The sequence below is a fragment of the Cyanistes caeruleus genome, chromosome 13, assembly GCF_971803275.1.
Source record: "Cyanistes caeruleus chromosome 13, bCyaCae1.hap1.1, whole genome shotgun sequence".
Classification (NCBI taxonomy): domain Eukaryota; kingdom Metazoa; phylum Chordata; class Aves; order Passeriformes; family Paridae; genus Cyanistes; species Cyanistes caeruleus.
In genome coordinates, this window is record NC_141713.1 from 7202416 (window position 1) to 7219838 (window position 17423).

The 17423-nt window shown below is 44.7% G+C and overlaps 1 long non-coding RNA gene across 2 annotated transcripts in view; it reads left to right on the top strand.

Moving 5' to 3' along the window:
- The first annotated feature begins 10566 nt into the window (after positions 1 to 10566).
- LOC111934035 (uncharacterized) overlaps positions 10567 to 17423 on the top strand; it is an 82814-nt gene continuing 75957 nt past the window's right edge. Inside the window, exons 1-2 of one of the 2 annotated variants that reach the window (XR_015275592.1) lie at positions 10567 to 12972; positions 13051 to 13132. This is a non-coding gene — a long non-coding RNA (uncharacterized LOC111934035). The remainder of the gene's footprint in view (positions 12973 to 13050; positions 13133 to 17423) is intronic. The other variant, XR_015275591.1, reaches the window with a different exon arrangement.

Consider the following 17423-nt stretch of genomic DNA (forward strand, 5'->3'; position numbering starts at 1 on the left):
GTAATCTTGCTCAAGGCTTTCTAAACAAGAGCTGTGTAGCTTGGTTTGCTGTAAGGGAAAGAGGTTAACACTGAAGACTACACAAGTTTCTGCAATTAGACAATTTCTTTGTAGCATAATGTTGGCACTGAGCTGACCTCAGAGGCCTTTTTTGCTGCTGCAGAAGCACACTGGACAAGTTTTCTCAGCAGCTGTGCATTAGTGTTCCGTATTAAATGGGCTGATTATACAACAGCTATCCTAAGAGCTTCCCATCACTTTGGATTTCTTCATGGCAACTTTCTTTCTCTCCTTCTTTTCCCTTGCCTCCAAGGAGTGCTTTGTAAATATGTGCCATCCGGTGGGAAAGCAGATGGGGGGATCACAGAAATCATGCTTTAGGGATTCATAAGAATATTGTTCTGTTTTGTTTCTCAAAAAAAAAAAAAAAAAAAAAAAAGAAGACTTGCATCATATTTCTTTTTAGGAAAAGAAGTTTCAGCTCAGTCTCTGGCAGTGTGGGACCCATTTTTATTACAGTTGTTTTAGTGCACCATTTATTTATATTCTTGTTAATCCCTCCAACCTGTACTCTGCTTCCACACAGCAGCAAGTTCAACAGGTGATGCATTTCTGGTTACTGAAGCAAAGAGCTCATAGAATACATTTGGGGAGAAGAGGCAGCTGCCTAGGAGAGGACACACATCTGCTCAGCTGAGGGCAGGGACCTGCAGATCAGCAAAGTGGCCAAGTGCTGCTGGGATCACTTCCTCCCCCTCCTCAGTGTCCTCTGCTCACTGAAAAGGCCTGTGCAGGAGGATCTGTGGTTTAGAGTTGCTGGGATAAACAGAGGGTTTTTTTGGTTGGGTTTTGGGGTAGATTTCCTGCCAAACTCTCTCTGGGTTTGACTGTAAGATGTGCTGCTGGCTTTGATCCCCTTCAAGTAACTTCTTCTGTGCTGCCCGTGATGGTTTTCCTTCTCTTTTGTGCCATTTCTGGGGGAGTTACACATGAGGACTCTAGGTGTGAGCAACTAGCAAAAGCTGCATTCTGATGAGACACATTTCATTTTCCAGTTGCTTTCTGGGCATAGCTGGAGTGTCTGTGCTTTCTTAACTGAGGTGTGATGCTCTGTTTCATGGAGGAAAAGGAGCCAAATCTCCTCTTCAGCTTGTTACACCCTTATCCTGTAATCAATAGCTTTCATCCCCACTTGCTATATGGGCCCCAAAAGTTTTTGAGTGGCATGATGAATTTTCTTGCAAGAATTTATGGCTTTGTTGCTCTCATAACTACCTGTTGAGAGGCCTAAGAAGTGGTCTGTGGATCCCAGGAGTCCTTAGGCAGCGGATTGAAAACTTGGTCTGCAGTTGTTTGTGAGCTAAGCTCAGAGCCTGAGTATTTTGGCTGACTTCTGAGCTTTGTCTCTTTCTCTTTTTTCCTCTTCTCCCCAAAGTATGCACCCATCCCAAGGGACCTGGAGATTCACAGTCTAATTTTAAGCAGCTAAACAGAACCGTATGTTTTTATAATGGTGTTGCAAGCTTTTTGGAGCCTGAAACACAGCAGGAGGGTTAAGCTCATACAACCCAAAAGCACATTTGTGAACCTGGCCTTCGTGTTTAATGCGAGGAGGAGAGTGTTTAGGAGGAGGTGAGGGGAATGTAGCACCTCGAAGTTGGCTGAGATGTGAGGGCATGAAAAAAGCCCTCTGATGTTAGGGACAGTCATGGGATTGGGGCTCTCCAAGCACAAAAACACTGAAAAGAAAAACTGCTCAGGCTGAGACTGGTGATGAACCAGTGTATTTTAAAGCTGCAGTGTATCTGTTACGTGTACTCTGTTCTGGAGCTGGCACACTACAAATTCTAGGAGAAACTTGTTCACAGTTTGAGGGGGGAAAAAACCACAACAATACTGAGTGTTAGAGGCTTTTTTAGTGGAAAAAGTCATGTAACAAGATCCAATGTCTCTGTTTGTTGAACATTGATTTCCAATTGTAAAATAAGCTGGATGTTTTTAACAGTGGGATGATGAACCCCTGGAACAGTTGCCTAAGGGATGAGGCAAGCTCTTTGTTACTTAAATCCAATATACCAAGTTCAGATCACTTTTCTGAACATGGCATTCCAGCTCAACTAGAAGTCCCTGAGGTCAGTATAGGACCATCAGGTGAATTTTTACACCCAGAGCTAAGTGGGAGATCAGATTAGAAGATCATAACAGTCTTTTTTTACCTTCAGAGTTGAAATCCTTGAACATATAAAAGTGAAATCAAAGTGATGAGAAAGGTCTTAGGGCCAAATATTGCCTGCCAAACCGAATTATCAGAAGTGTAGTTCAAAGTGATCTGTGCCTTGCTGGGCCAGAAGCATTTGACCACTGATTATGGCAAAGGATGTAAGTGTTAGGAGAAGTGACAGGGCTGCAAGCAAATGATGTCAGGTTTAGGAAACATGTGATTTCCCCACATAGAGAAGACTGGAGAGACTCACAAATTGCCTTGGGCTAAGCTAGGCCTGTGTTTCAGAAGAGAACCTCCCAACAGCGTGCAGGACTCCAGGTGTTCATGGTATGGCGGCAGGGAACAGGAGCAGGAGTTCCAGGAATGTCACAAGGATGGGCTGTGAGCATGAGAGAGGATGAAACGAGAGATGGGCAGCTAATGCCAAAATTATGATATGGCTTGAAGCCCCTGCTCCCCCTCCTAGCACTGCAGAGGTGGGCACAGAACAGGTAAACTCACACCTTCAGTATTTCCCTGTAGGACAGAGAGAAGGGCCCTCGCTCCCCAGTGCAGAGAGGAGCAGCTCCATTAATGAGCTTGCAGCCCAGCCTGCCCTGTATCCAATGCACTGCATGTATACAGGTTAGGAATGATTTCCTCCCTAAGAAATGAGCCCAGGTTAAAAATAGCTGCCTGCTGCCTCCTTCCTGCTTGCCGAGGCCGGAGATCACTTGAAGTGCTGGCAGTCATTTTTAATGTGGAAATGTTTAGAAGCCAAAATTGTCTGGCATCTCCTGCCAGTATGGGGAGCTCTGGGGACAGCTGGAGGGCAGACAGTGGAGTCTGGTTTTCTCTTCACCCTGGCCTGGAAGGAGAGGGTAAGAAGTTCACTCTGGAGACTTCTCCATTCTCAGTTCCAGCCTTGAATCTCTGCTGAGTTTGTTAATGAAGGGCCAATTAACACTGGGTAGTTTTGTTACGTGGCACCTGGAGCTGGATCAAGATGAAATATTTTCAAGCTGCTACACTACAGGCAAACTGAGCCTGATACTCTGCCTGGAGTAGGGGACAGCCTCCTGCATGTGTCACTGACCCCCTGTTACCTGGTGAACTTGCACAAGGAGTTATGTGTTTGGAGGGTTTTATGGCTACTCTTTGTCTATCCCTGCTCCTCTTCTGTGGGATTACATCTGCAAAGAGCACACAAAGCTGGAAGGGTCGAAAATTTAGGACCTACATTTCTACACAGATGCTTTCTTATTAATTGTCAGCTCAGGGCTTGCAGGAGTTTGCCACCATTTGAGAAGCAGGGGCACAGAGAGCTGGTAGCACATGATGGTTCACTCATCGCCTGCTGACCTGAAGGACTGACTAAAGCCTAGAATGGCACTGTAAGTAATGATATGTTCTTGCACTTCGCAATGAAATAATCAGGATTAAGCCCAAAGGCATGATTAAAGCTATGCAGCTCATACTGTGGTGTGAAGAGGATGAAAACAATCAGGTATTTACTTACTGAACAGTTAATGCAGTGGTTTTTACTCTGACTAATCAAAGCTCTTGGGGTGGGCAATGTTTGTCAGATCTTGCCTGAAAGAGATGGAGATTTCTGAGCTGTGCATGCAAGGAGAGAAGGAAGAGGGTATACAAGGATGTAAACAATCTCCTGCACCCCAGATGACAAAAACTCTGTGAGGGATGTGCTGTTTGAGTTTCTGGCCTACAGATCTCCACACAGACATGATCAATGACTGATGGCTGTTACTAGAAAGGTGAGAAATTTGTTTTATCTGCTGATTCCAGCAGAGTCTGATCTGGGAGATGGTTATTAAGACAGTTTAATTGGAGCCTCAAGGGAACTGGGAAGCTGTGACCTTCTATCCATATTATCAAGACCATTGCTACATGACAAAGCAGGAGCTGTCACCAAGCAAATTCCTTCCTCTTCCTCCAGCAGTTTGAAAATGAGACAGTTTTCTTGATTTCAGACCTTTTGAGCATGAAGTTTTTCTGCCCCCAATGTAAACATGAATGTCCTTCCCTGCTCATCAAATGCAGCTGTGTCTTTGCTGTGCTGGCACCTGGAGCATCCTTTCCACAGTGCTTTCAAGCATTCTCATTTCTTCCCTTCCTCAGCTGCCAGAGAAGTGTGTGCCCTCAGGTCTCTGACTTAGCCCTTCTCCCTTGTCTCCTCCCAGCTTCAGTGATCCATTATAAAAAATGATCCAGTTTTCAGAAGTCACGAGGTTCTGTGTCTTCCACTTAATTATTGTTTTATTTTAATAAGCAATTATGTTTTGAAGGCACCTCAGGGCTCCAGGCATTAACCACTTATCACCTGCTGAGTGATTTAAAACTAGTGAAGCACATCCCATTTGCAGGCTGGAATAAGGCCTGAATCCTATCAGCAGACAAATGAGTTCAGAAATACTCCATGTCTGTAACTAGTTGCTGATGGTTTCATCTCCTGGTCCTCAGAGAGGGGCTGGTTCCCTTGCTGTTCTGATAAAAAGCAAAGGGCTCGTTAGAGGCTGTGAAAGGGAGAAGATTCTGTTGGCTGGTTTGTGCAATTTACTTTGCCAGGTATCTTCCCTGAGTCTCTCTTCACCACACACCTCAAAATCTCATCTACTAAATCAACCCACAGCTCAGGTATCCCTCATGTGAGAAGCAAATCTGCTCTGTTGTGAGTCTCAGCTCCAGAACTGGTACAGAAAATAAACAGTCTCACAGGGCTGAGGTACTAGGTGCAGTTGTTGGTTTGCCTTCAGGACCTGTTACTCCCTACCAAGAGACAATTTGTTGAGCCCACTCCAAGAGCAGAAAACTCACTAGAAGTAACAATTCAGAAGAATAAATCCTGAGCATTCCCACAGAGTGCAGGCTGTCCTGAGAAGCAACGCCTTGAAGAACCCGTGTTATCAATGCTGCCTGGATTCCTCCTGAAGTTTTTATAACCTAATGGCTTGGGTTTTGTCCTCCCACATCTCTTTGACTTCCAGGTGGCACAGTTGGAAGCTTGTTTGAAAACAGATACCCATTGAATCTTTATGTTAGGCATTAAAAGTCCAGCCCAGGCCTGCACTGATGCCCTCACTGGATGATGCGGCCTAGCTTGTGGAACACCACTCCTGACATTATCCACAGCGTTAGTCAGCACGTGGGCCATGTGCTCCAAGGTGTGCTTCTCCACGGATTGCATGAGTCATTTAAAGACTCTGGGGAGTTTTTAAATGGGTTTAAATGCCAGGGGAGATTGAAAGGCGCTGTAACCCACACCAGCGCTCAGCTGCAGAGGGGTGCAGCTCTGGTGCCAGCATGAGCTGTGGAGGAATGCTCTCACACAGTGCAGAGAGGCTTCCCAAACTGGGGAACCTCAGGGGGCAGAGAGTGGTTGATGTGGCAGGGGCTGAGGATACCCAGGCAGGGCTACAAAATAAGACCTTGGGAAGGAAGGAGAAATGGGAACGAGCTAAGGTGAAAGTGAAGGTGTTGTCCTTACTTCAAAGAACTGTTTCCTTCCCATTTGCTCTCTGATGTATCCTTGGGGATTCATTTTCCATGCTGAAGATGCTTACTTAAAACTGTAGCTTCTTTGACTAAAGTAGGGGGGTAGAAGATCATAGTGAAATGTGCAATTACCCACAAATGTGTTCCCTGAGGTGACCTGAGCTGCTCCTCCTTTTGTTTCAGAGTTCCAACCTCTTGGCCCATGTAGGTGACGCATGCTGGCCACTTTCTTTTCCACAGCCAGAAATGAGGACAGCAGGCTTTCTTTTTGGAGAAACACAGCCGTTTCTAAACTGCAGTCAGCCAGAATTACATGTCACAGCAGCTCTTGTTATGTTCCTACCTGTGCATCATCAGAATAGGCCCAATAAAAAGCCTCGTTTCTCTTTATTTCATTGTGATTTTACCTCCCCTGTCCATTTGACCTTCTGTTGTCATCCTCTATTTCTTTCTGGCCCAATGTCTGCTCTGATTTAGAAACTGATGGCTCCAGCACATCTCTCAAAGGGAGAGCAGGACATCCAGAAGTCTCTGTGTCAGTGTCTGGAAATGTGGAGCTTACAGGGGCTGCTCCTTCACTACTTTCCCCTGCAAGGTCTGAGTGTTACGTGCTTCATCAGCTTCCCTGGAGCTGGGCTGGGATGCTTCAGCTCTTTTCTGCTGTCCTTTTGGTGTTCTTAGCTTGGATTTGGAGCACAGCTCAGCAATGTTTGCTTGTCACATCCCCACCAGTGTGGGGACAGCAATGCAACAAATTCAGCAGAGCTTGGTGATAGGATTTGACCCAAATCACAGAGGGGAAAAAGAAGCATCTCTGTAAAAACTGAAATTCCTCTGGATGATAAATTCTATTAGAGGCAAATAAATACAAAAGCCAGGTATGAAAGGGGCATATTTTGATTTTTCTCTCGTCTCAGTGTGATTTGAGCATAATTTGATGGGGCTCAGCTAAGCAAGCAGTGCAGAGACCCTGAGGAATGAGGCTCTGTTTGCTGAAAAGTCAACATCATGCCTCCACAGCAGTAGGAGAAGAGGTGTGAATGAGATTGCATAGAATCAGATCCCTTTCTCCCTGTTGGAAGCTTAAAGAGATTGGAAACTCGCTTGAAACCAAATAGACAGAGCTGGACTTGCAGACTGTGTAGGCATTTTGATTTTTCTTACCCTTCTCCAGGGCAGAGCTCAATGAAGACATCAAAGAAGATGCCCTCAGACAGATTTGTGAAGATAGGACTGGGCTCTAAACCAGCATGCAGACCTACTGGGCAGAGATGGTTTGAGGCAAAATTAAAGTAAAAAAATAGCAAACTAACTCAGGTAAAGTTGAGAAGTACCAAGAGTTTCTTAGGTAAAGATATCCAGCTGCTCATTACCAGTACTTAGCATAAGACCTATCAATATTTATAAGCACATCCCTGCTTGATGTAGGATCTATGCATTCTCTCCAGTCTAGTTAGTTTGTTACCCTGCAACTAGAAAGCAAAATTTCATAGAAATTAGACATTTTTCAGACAGCTGAAGGATTCCGTGGCTGCCCAGAACTTGATGGGAGAGTAAAATGTTAATAATTCAATTGGACAGGCTTGTAGGGCTGAATTAAGGAGCAGCAACCACCATCCAAATGTGGAACAATTATGTCAGTTTATGCCTGAAAAGCCTGAATTTGCACATGTGAGATAGACAGAGATACAGGGCTTGGCCAGCCTAGTAATGGCAAAAGCTGCGTTCCTGAGCTGCACCAGAGCATGGTCCAAAGGCCACTGAAGGATGTGGCCCTTTAGAGTTATAAAATACAGATATTGGAACTGGAGGTGAGGTCTGGTGATGGTGAATCCACCCTCCTTGCACTTGTCCCATTGAGGCAATACAACTTTATTTCCTGGAACATTTCCTCAAGTGTTTTCTTTCTTGTTGCTGTTGGAATGAGGTGACATTTTTCATGCATAGTCTGGTGGATGTGCCCGAGGCGATGCTGAAACATAAGTCTTCCATCTCATCTCTTTCCCCTGTTCCTATAAAAGTCTTGGGCTGGGGGATGAGCAATAACTCAGTTGTGTTTCCAAGCCACAGGGGAATGGCTGGAAATTAGAGGGACACCTTGATAGAAGAGCCATTTGAAGGAATATTAATTATCAGGCAGCAAGTTCTGGACAATTGAATCACAACTCCAGATGTTCCCATTCTGACTCAATGCTTTAGCAAAAATGTTTAATTGATTGCTATCTTGTGAGGGCTGTGTGTGTGTGATAAAACCCAAGACTGCTGAGCTAGAGGGATTGCCTGGTGATAGCAACTGAGTGCACTGAGTGTTTCTTCACCTTTTTAAACTTATGCTTTTTTATCATAGGGAACCGAGGCCAGGTTCAAAAATATTCTTTAATTTATGGTCTTTATTGCAGTGTCATGGTGCTGATTGAAGTCTCTGGGCCCCACTGTACATGGATGCTTTTAAATAAAGAGACATCTGTGTTTGGTCTGAACGGCCTCTCAGTCTTGTTTAATGAGGGACTGCAGATTCAAGGCCTTCTTGATTTCTATATATCTATAAAACAGGTGCAAGGACAGGAGGGCAGCTGAAAGAAGAAATAAGCCATTGAGATAAAATAAAACTAACCTGAGCTTTTACCTCAGGCTGTAATTGTACCAGGGCTGAATTTCAAAGAAGAAATTATTTTCTCTTCTTTTTTTTTTTTCTTTTTTTTTTTCCCCTGGCCTTTAATCTCCAACCAAATTCAGAAATGTCAGCCAAGTATAAGGATGTTCTACCTGACATCTTGGGGACTGGAGGGCCTCAAAACACCACAAGGTAAGGGAAGATGCATAATAGCTAAAGTGACACTTTACAATGAAATTATAAACTCCCAAAGCTTTGATTGGTATTCCTGCAGCTGGATGGGAAGCCCAGATGCAGATTCTCATGAAATCACTTCATTTAAGTGAAAGCTAGTATGACCCTAATGGAGATGCTTCGCACCAAAATGTTCTTTTTGTGATGATTAGTAGATTGGTTGTGAGTTGATCCAAGATGGTTTCTCACTGGGGCAAACACATTGATTTCATTGGAAACATCTTTGACTTTTAAGTCCCAATACTTTCCCATACTACAAAGCTAAACTGAAAGTAGTAAAGGAAATAAATTGGTCTCACGCTCCTAAAAACAGGAATGCTTCTGCTAAAAGTATGAGAAGTACTTAATGGACAAGGTTTCTGTGGAAAAAAACCAAAAAAAACCCCATATTGCCAGGCAATATTAGTGTGTTGTCATGAGAACAATTTTATGCTTATTTGTGCCTTTCCTCTCCAGAGTTTCAGTGCATGAAATTCTGCTGTGTTAAAAACTTCTGCAAAGACCTCAGTGCTACCCATGACCATGGGAAAAAGACAGATTTAACAAGGGGAAGAGACATGAATGTGATGTGCTGAAATACCCAACAATTTATTCCTTGGTTATGCTGAATGCTTTTGTTCTAGCTGGGATTGCTCATCTGTGAGCAACAAACTGGTGGCACAAAGTTTCTGCACACAACCTTTGTGTTCCTCCATCTGTGGTTTCACCTGACTTTCAGGCACTGTCTGGATGTACCAGCCTCTGCCAGAACTGAGGTGTGTGGGAACAGATAAATGAAAGGGAAAAGCCAATTTGAGGGAAGCTGTAAAGCAGAGACTTAATTGTTTTAATATGAAGGAATTTAGGGGTTATTAATTTGCCGCTTTTAAAAATAACATCTATTTTTAGGTCTCAAAGGTGGTTGTTTCCTGGGGATTAGTGGCAGGCTGTTCTGCCAAGGTGTGTGGGCTGATTTTGGAGAAGCTTCCAGCCAGCCTGGATGGAGGCTGATGTCTTGCAGACTCCTTAGAACACCCTGGCAAGGGGACACTTCCTATTATACTTGGCCTATAAACGCTATAGATGAACAGTTGCTTTTTCAAGACCGTCCTAATCCTGCCAGCTCAAGGGAAACGGCAGCTCTGGAGGAATCCAAGATGCTTTGGCACCCCTGCTAAAGGACAAACTGAGTATGCTTCCTTCTGAGAGCACTGCTGCAGGCTGTCCTGGCAGCAGGGTTTATGGAACAGTGGCTATTTATGTATAAAGCAAAATAAAGGAATGTGGGATTGTTTTTGTCTCCATACAGTTACCTGATCCCATTTGAAAAGCCACTCATCCCTGGCAGAATTGTAACCTTCCAGGCCATGAACTAACTGGCTCACAAGGGACTGGAACCCAAATATCCATAATATCATGGGCTCTGGTCTGGGCATCAAATCTGAGCTTCTGGCAGGCAGAAATCAAATCCTGGGTTGAATGTCTTTGAGTTTGTTAGTTCCCAGTCTGAAAACAACAGACGGTTCCTGCAGCTAACAAACTGCTGCTCCGAGAGAAGGAATCAGTGGGAGCAGTTGGGCACTGATGAGCAAAGGCTGAGAGTCTGCTCCACACTGTTTAGAGCTTTGTCATCATAATTAGATCTTAAAATGTGTCAGTTCTGCATGAGACAATTCATCAGCGTGGCCCAGGAGCACGTTTGCTTGGGAGTGTGAGTGTCTGTGGCTGGCACCAGAGCTGTTGCATGCAGCTGGGACAGTGCATAGCCATATCCCAGATTCTGGGCTGTAGGAATGGGATGGAATGATGAGAGAAGGAAGGACTCTTGCTACCTTCTAATTTCCACTGCCTTCATCATTTCTGAATTTAACAGAATTTTCCCCCATGGAGCAGCAACCAGCAAAGGCAGTGAGCATAAGGTATTCAAATAAGTTGGCTATAAATGGTCATTTGGGTGTTTTTAGAGAAAAAAAACTTTTATTTCTGTATTATTTTTGTTTCTGCAACTTCTCTTGTCTCAAAGGTTTTCACACCAAGGAGACAGAAGGCTGTTCCCCCTTGGGAAGGGGAAATGCAGAGGTGACCAGGGATGATTGCAGAAGCAGTGAAAGGAGGAATGGTGGCATGAAGTGGATTTTCTGGTCTGAAGTCAGACCTTTACCATGCATCCATGTCATCAAGGGATGCCATATCTGGAGGACTCCAGCCTCAGAGAGACAGGTGCTTTGTCACTGTACTAAATCAAGTCTCCAACACAGCCAGTTTGTGGTAGCATGCAAGTTGTAGAGGCTTGGAGATGGGAGAGCAGATGAGAAGGGATCTGAGGAGCTATTAATTTTATTTGTGGGCTTTAAACATATTTTTCCACCCCTATGGAGAAAGTCAAAATGCATGGAGCTTATGGAGCCTGGAGGCTGCTGAATTTCACATGGATTTGAATGCTATCCTCATAGCTGTGACTTGGGAACTCATCAAGCCTCAGGACACAAGAAAAATACTGATACTCACTGCTGGGAAAGTCAACTGTGACAATGAGCCTCCCCCAGAACAAGTTATAGCTTACCTGGCTTCTGCCACAGCAGTGCCAGGGCTGCCATTTCCACAGTGACCCAGAGTTCATGACCCATGGAGGGAACCTACCAAGTCGGATAGAGGCTGTGTTTCTGTCTTGGCTGGATTACAAACAGATAATCCTATTCTGTTTTGCAAAATTCCCACTTAATTTATTTTATCTGTGAGGGGTACAGTCTTCCCTTCTGGCATGCCACTGCTCTGGGGGCTGTGCTGGTCCCTACTGACCATCAATTTCTAATAATGGTGAGGGCTGCATTTCAAGGATGAAACCAAGTAATTCCTCTGTCAGCTCATTGTGATATGTCCCTGGCTAAAAGCCTGGGAAACAATTTTCTTATGACCTACTCTTTGATGATAGTGCACTGTTTTATGCTGCTGCACTCTCCCCCACATGCTTGGCTTTGACTGATAAAGCTCAGCTGAGAGAGAAAAAATAAAAAACACACTGCTGATGTGCACTGCTGGCAAAGGCCAGAGTCCTGCATGGGGCCCCCAAAAAGGGACAAGAATCCATCTGTTGAGATTGAGCTTGATTTAATTCTTCTTATAAAGCATCTTGGCAACTGTCTGGATCTGACAGGTTGATAATAAGACTTTCCCTCAATGCAAAAAGGAAAGTAATTTACATTGGCTTCACACCTCTGGCAAGCAGGAAAGATCCTGCCCTAGGTTTGTGAATGGGGAGCAGACGTGAGAGTGAGAGCAGGCAGCAGCAGGCAAAGGGGGAAGGCTCGCTCCATGCTTGAGCAAGCACAAGAAAATGCCACTTGGAAAATGTCAATGGGTGAGAGCTGGGCTTGGAATCAGCATTCTATCCATGGCAGCAGTTTGGAACAGCTTTCCAGCCAAATCCTGAAGGATCACTCTTACGAGGAGCAGCAGCTCTACCTGATTTCATTTTGCTCCATTTAGCCCAGCGCTCCTGCTGATACAGTGCTCACTCTCTCTTATTACAGGCACACAAGCACCAGCACCCAGCTGCACTAGGGTTTTATTTTTTCTTTTGTCATTTCATTGATAAGCCTCTGACAGCCTCCAGGGAAGGACAGTGGTGCTCATTGGGTGGAGAAGGGCTCTCCAAGACGTGAAAGGATGCAATTACCCAGCCTCTATCTGCCCCAATTCCTGAGCACATACAGCTACTCCCAAGGGATCTAACAAGCCTAGTCCCAACCTGTACTATGTTCCACCCTAAACCTGATGCCACACTTGTTCTGGCTCTGAGTAAGGGCCTTGTAAGCTGGGCCCTCATCAGCTTTCTGCTGGTATCATGCCTCCAAAATAAATGACTTGAGGCAGTCTCTCCATGCCTCATTCACAGGCTGGATTACCCCCCAGTTCAGTGCCACTTAAAAATCCTCGGGTGAAAGCATGCCAGGACAGTGCCATGTCCTTCAGGGAAATGGTATTTAGAAAGTTTTGCTCTTCACAACTTACCAACTTTAAAGGCCTCTGTCCTTCCTGATAAAATCGAGCTGGGAGGTGGTAGGGAAGGGAGAACTGGGTTTATGCCAAAGCAAACATAAGTGGGTGGATGGTGACAGCATTTACTTTACTTGTTCCCTGGCCACTGGGATCATGCAGAGGTTTTTTTTTTCTGTGACAAGGCATTGGCTGGGCCCTGGGGCTCTTGGAGCTCTCTCTGCTCCAAAAAACAGGGATGTTTTTTGGAGACCACGCTATGGAACATACTCAGCCCAGGGCAGTGTAGACAGGACTCCTGGGAGCTTTTAAATGCCTTGGCCAACCTTACTGGATGTGGGAAGGAAGACACTTGGGTGCAGAGAGGTACTGAAGGCTCCTAGGAAGCAGAGCAGAAGAATACCTTATGCTGTGGGGACACAATCACTGGAATGTAAGTTTGTTCTCTCACCCCTGATTTAATCTGTTTTTAGAGGAAACCTGTGTTAAAGTGTGCATTGGTGTATTCCAGCTCTGAAAAGTGTCACGCAGCTGCTTTGGGGAAAGTGGAGCTCCCACCTCAAGGCTGTGGCTGATTTTGGGTGCTGGCAAGGGTGAGTAGGGCCGTGGAGTAAGGGACAGTGTCGTGTGGCAGGTGGGAAGGCTCAGGTGATGGGAGAAGAGATCTGAAAGGTGGATCTCATGGAATGGTGTTTGTTCTGCAGAAGGTATGATGTAGAAGGGGAAGGGAAGGTACATGAGCTGTTCTGGGGGAAATAATATCTAAAAATCAGAAACAAGAAAAGTTTTCTGAATATTAGTAATAATTAGTAATTAGTAATTAATTATAATTAATAATTAGTAATGTTTGGAGGAGCAATGTAACTAGTTGTGGAGATTGTATCCATATCCTGGCTGAGCTGTGCTGGAAGGACAGGGTGCCTCGCTCAGGGGTCTCAAACACTGCCTGTCATCGTGCCAGGTAAATACAGCACCCTGAGAGGGAGGCTCAGCCCTTACAACACTCCTTACAAATGAGAGATCCTGCCTGAAAGCAAAAGAGATGAAATTAAGACAAGTGCAAAGCACTCCTCTGGGGCAGGCAAAGCAGAATACACAAACACAAAACAGGGAATACACAATGAGGCATCTGGAGAGGGCCAGGGTTGCTCTGGTTCACAAATAGAATGTGAATCAACCCTGCAAGGCTGCTGCAAAACACCTCATTGTATCCAAGATTGTATTAACAAGAGTGCACTCTGCCAGACTCGTGAAGGCAATGATTACAACCTGCTTGGGGCTGACAGGGCTTCAGTCATGTCTGGGTGTCCAGAACTGATGTGGAACTTTATCTACACCCATTAAGGAATTTGGAGAGCCCAGGGTGAAGAAAAGCCTCACAACAAATCAAGTGAATGATAAGAGGTCAGGCAAACAAGTCCTGCGGACAAAGATTGAAGGCACTGCATTAGTTCATTTTGAGAGAAACAATGGAAATGGGATGCAGTCAGTCTTCCTCACAGGAGGAGTACTTATAAAAAGGCTGATGATGAGTCATTTTCCATGGTCACTGGTGTAAGAAAAAGAAAGTGATTCAATTCATGGTGAAGATTGAAGATGTTTATTAGGAAAACCCTTCTAATCCCTAGAGGGGTAAAACACTAAAACAGGCTGTCTAGGAAAGATGTGGCATCTTCTCTCCCAGTGAGTTTTAGGAATGGACTAGACAAACAACTGTTATTTAGGTATATTTGACAAACAACTATTATTTAAGTTATTTAAATATATTTGATCCTGCCTCTGATGATCCCACAGAATGCCTTTCTGCCATATGTATCTATAATTAAGCACAACATAAAAACACAGACGTTTCCTCATGGAGTTAAAACCCCATCTATAAATAGATAAAGTCTTCATCTTTTAGTGGTAAAAGTAGGCTGAACGTGCCTTATGTGACAGCTCTGTTCATATATCATTGTGGAGCAAACATCAGGAGAAGAAGGAACTCTTTACACCAAAGAACAGCACGGCTGTAACAACATGAGTGTAAAACTGGCCAGGCATAAATTAGGCAGGAAATTGAAAGAAAGTTTCAAACTGTCAGAGCAGCAATGTTCTGAAACAGCCTTTCATAATGGGAATGCTAGAGGCAAAAATCAGAACTTGTTTTTAAAATAGAGCTTGCTAAATTAATTCAAAGGATATAGAGAACTACTGCCTGTCATAGCACGGCGCAGGACTAGGAGATCCCTTTTGTAGCTAGATTTTAGGAACTGAGAGGAAGAGAAGTATTTTTTGTGCCATTGGGACTGTTTTTTACTCTTTATTGACATAAATGTGCTTCTTTCATCCCTCTGCTTTTTCATGTGAGGTGGTTACTGGCATTCCTTTCAAGATCTGAAGGTCAAGTCTCTGTTTAAAACTACATAATTGCATTAAGGTGAAGGAGGGAATTCCACGTTTGGGAAGACCTCGGAGAGAGCTTCAAATCCTTGGTTGCTGGGAGTCCTCTTGACATTTCTGAGGCTGCACTTTGTGCTGATTGGGTCAGTGCCATTTGGGGTTAATGTGAGCAGCTGGAAGAACTGCCCCAGCCAAGAGCTGAGCCACCATAGTCTGATAAACTGGAGGAAAACCTCATGTCCCAGAGGGTCACAGTTTGGCACCTTAGGTGGGGCAAGGTGAGGTGTCAAAGCAGGGCAAGAAACTGCTGCAAAGCGATGATGCAGCGTGCCAAAGGCAGCTAACAGGACAGCACAGGCCCTGTGCCAGGAGAGGAACTTAATTTCCTTGCTGACAAATGAAACAAAGATGTGATTGGAAGTGCCACGTCTTGGAGGTATGAGCAATTTCCCTATAATCAATCATCCAAACCAAATTGTTTTCATTTCTTTGCATTATTTAGCAGCTTTTTGATGGCAGACAATATGAGCTGGATTTTGTTTTTCACCTGTCCCTAACATTGATGTGATTTGTGGGCTTTGGCAGCAAGATGCTGGGGTGAAGGGAGGCTGAACTGGGCTTCTCTATTCAAAAAACTTGGCAAAGACAATGTCTGTGATTATCAGCTAATCATTCAGAAAGAGACGTTGTTTGTCTGCTCCTATTAGGTCTGTGAAGTATCTGGCTTGGAGAAGTTGACAGTGAAACACCTCCAGCAGAGGATGTCAGAAGCAAGAGGGAGGCAGTGAGGAAGTGATAAGGTATAGCTGAGTTTGATAAGAGCCCCTGACTCCTCCAGTAATTGCAAGAAAGGTGAGACTGATCATTACCTATCAGCTCTTCTGGGTATTCCCAGTTATGTGAAGCTTGTGATGTGGTTAGAGACTGGAAGGAGGGGTTCATGTATCCTGGGCTGAACTTCATGCAAGGCTTGTCTTTCTTTCCCTGGTGGGAAATGTACCTCTATTGTACAGCTATTTTACTGTCCTTGAACAACATGAGGGATATAGTGAGGAAGGAATTAGCTGCAAGCATCATCATAGATGACTCCAGTGACAGATTTGTTTCCTTACATGGGTTCTGCAGCTGAGACTTTTGAGGGAGAACTGCTCGGTGCAAATATAATGAAATGGAAGGTTGTGAGGAGATGTATCAAGAATAAATCTACTACAGGGGAAATGCTTTTCATGCCTTTTAAGTCTGATGACTTTGGCCCCATTTCAAGACATGGCTGAAGAGCCTGTTTGCACCACACAACATGTCAACTAGAGCCTGATTTATAGAGGGGCATCCTGCAAGGGTCAAGTAACACCTTGTGTCCTTACATGAGAGAGGAGAGGCCCAACCTGCTTTTTCCTTCAAGCAGATTGAGCAGGACATTCTCATGCATTAAAATCGAAGCTGCCCTTAAGCTGCTTTGTACCAGGGTGTGTCTCTGGAGGCAGCATCAGAGTTCATAGACAAGATGCAGATCTGTATGTGTGTGTGACCTGTGATGCAGAAATGTCCTGAAACTCACAAATGGAGCCTGCCCCACTCTGTGATGTTCCCCAAGGGATGCTTAGACTGGGAAAATGCGATCCCCTGGTGGGTGACACTGCTGGAAAATCTGCTCAGCACATCCCAGAACAGCTCAGTTGCACTCCCCATCAGAGCAGCAGGGTGCAAGAACTGTCTTTCAGAGAGAATGTTAAGATGGACAGAGTTTGAGATCAGCTTAAGGATTCATTTCTGCTCTGAGTAGAAAGGTTTGTATATTTGTTTAGATATCACTCGTGTGTTTCAGTTTTGAATTAGGTCCTTTCTAACAATCACTGGTGTTGTGGCAATCATGGGAGCGTGGGGGCACTGGGATTGCTGCTTGCTGTTAAATCTGAACAAATACAATCCTGGGAGCCTGTGCAGTTAACCCTGGGAATCACAAAGGCATCAGGACCTCCTAGCATGTATAGGTAAACAAGAAAGGCACATTGGTTGTACCACTGACACGGCACACGAGCTCTAAGCACACCCTCACCTCTCTGTGGCTCAGCTCCTTGTACACGAAACAGGGATCATGATACTTTTCCTCCTGCCTTTGTCTGCTTTGCCTGTTTGGCTGGTTGCTCATGAACAAGGAGTGCTCCTGGTGGAGTTTTTGTACAAAGCTTTGTGCTCCTGGTGGAGTTTTTGTACAAAGCTTTGTGCACCCTCCCCTGATCGCAGCAGGAGCTCTCGAGTGGCGCTGGTTTGAGTGAGCAGAGATGTCTGAACCCTGTTGGAAGCAGCAGCCTGTGCAGCACCAAGGTGGTGGATTAGGTTTGTGCTTGTCAGACTGCAATGTAGTCAAATCTCACTGTAATAAATGCTGCTTGTAACAAACCACCGTTTACAGGCACCCCAATGCTTCTTTTTCCACTTCTAATTAGTTCTTGATAGGGCAAATGCTTACATGGAGTCGAATAGATACAAAGATCTTTGTTT